This window comes from Rousettus aegyptiacus, unplaced genomic scaffold, assembly GCF_014176215.1.
Source record: "Rousettus aegyptiacus isolate mRouAeg1 unplaced genomic scaffold, mRouAeg1.p scaffold_m13_p_2, whole genome shotgun sequence".
NCBI classification, from domain to species: domain Eukaryota; kingdom Metazoa; phylum Chordata; class Mammalia; order Chiroptera; family Pteropodidae; genus Rousettus; species Rousettus aegyptiacus.
In genome coordinates, this window is record NW_023416295.1 from 45,134,267 (window position 1) to 45,136,483 (window position 2,217).

Genomic DNA, 2,217 nt, shown 5'->3' on the forward strand with positions numbered 1-2,217 from the left:
AGAAAGAAAATTTTCTGATAAGTTCTTTCTGCCCTCAAGTCCACTTGTGCAGAGAACTGAAAGTTATTTCCAAGTTGAATTAAATCATCAGCGTCCAGACAGAATCGCTCCTCTGCCAAGAGGTCTCATTCCTCTCTCTTCATGCATGCCCTGACACCTCTCCATCGAATTTTATTAGCAGATTCACTAAGGTACTGTTTATTCCTCCATCCAGATCATTAATAAATCTGTTATGTGTTTCCATCTCTTTACCTGCATAAGCTTGAGGAAAGAACTCCCCCTCAGTAGAAACACTAGAGTTGCCAAAATGGTTTTGCAGGATTGTCTGCTCTATCACTTTCCTGCTACTTTCTCAAGATAAAATAAACACCTGAAGAATGTATTGTATCATGAGATCCCAATTTATTGCCCTGCTTACCCCAGCTATTCACTCACATCTTCTCCGTAATCAGTCCAGATTTTAAGAAATGTACCTCTAATTCAAAACATCAGATCAAGGTTAGCTGAATAGAAAAAACAACACTCAAATTTTCTTGATAAATCTCAAAGGACACTAAATGGGAAATAAAGAAAATAGATGTATTGCTACAGGGCTGCTAAATAGACATATATGAAAAAAACTAGTGCTCAAAGATGTTACCAAGTGTCTGCCCTCTTCTATATTCCAGTCTCTCCAAGAAGAATTAATGAAAACATTTTTAAAATATAGATGGAGGAAACCTGGGGTATAATGAATAACCTTAAAGGTAAAAGCAAAAGTCAGTTAAAAGGGGTAAGGCCAAAGTTTTTGAATTAGGAAAAAGAGCCCAATTTCTATTATATGCCTCCATAGTTTATAAACATGCTCATTCATGATAAATTATTATTATTGTGGAGCAGATGGATGAATCTCAATCATTATACTATAATGGAAGATTAAACATTTTCTTAACTTCTATTCATCAAATTAAGTCTTTATACTCACAACAAAGGACAATGCATCAGTGTTATCATTAGGGCTTTTTAAAATATAACTTTAGCGTGAAGCATAATAAGACATGATTAATGTAATGACAAAAGTAAATACTAAGTAACATATTTGTCTAGATCAGAATCCTCTTTTTAGTTCTCTTATTTTGTGGCTTCTTAGTCCTCTATGAATTTTGTTAAAGAGAAACTCTCAGAATCATTTGATCTTTTTTTGCTAGGTGTTCCTTTTCAGTCGTGCCTTTATTTATAAAACGTTACCTACTCTCTAAAGCTATGTGGGATTTTTCTGGGGAGGAAAGGGGAGATAATATCTCTTCAGCTCCCAATGAGAAGACAGGTTTCTCACTTGGTTGAGTTTTGTGTCATGTTTAACAGATTGTAAGATTTGGAAGGGACGGAGAGAAATCTCATGATCCACAGCTTTTCTTATTCATTGCACCCCAACATGCAAGACTGCCCCCAAACAACTTCAGATCCAAAAAACATATCCAGCTTTACAATCTGGAGGCGGTTTCACAATCTCCCTCAAGAATGTATTTCAACACTTTTCATTATTGCAAAGCAATCACTTATAGAGATAGACTGAAAGAACTGACAGCAGCAAAACACTACATAGTGGGCCAAAGAGCACTGAACTTGAGGTCATGGGACCCAAGGTCAAGCCCCTGATCTTCCACTTGATGGATCAGAGCACTTCGCACATGCTGTTTAGTTTCTCTCTCTTTTCTTTTAACATTTATTTCCTTCTCTGACTAGATGCACATTAAACATTTTGCATATAACATCTCAGTTTATTCATCAGGAAACTCTCCACTACGTAGGTCTTATCATCCCTTTTATACCCAGTGTTACTATCCTTGTTAATTTATAAAGAATTAGAATGCAGTAAAATAGAAAACTTTCAAGAAAACGTTGTAGAACTAGTTAACAGACTTCATACATAGTTCAATAAAATAGCAACAGTTAAATATCTGAAAATGTAATAAAGAGCATCAACAATCAATTACTGTGTCAATACATTGTTTATAATGATCCCCAGCTGACATAGATGCTGTGATTTTTAATGTGAAAAAAGTTTTCCATAGCAAATTTTCCCATCAACCCAAAAAAATTTTAGAGAAAAATTTTTTCAATTAAAAAAGTGTAATAAAGAAGGTACTAAGTTTGAGAAAGAAAACCGATGCTCCAAAGACTCATCTTTGGAGTAGAATACCAGCAATACCAAGTAATGACTCTATGATTCCTCCA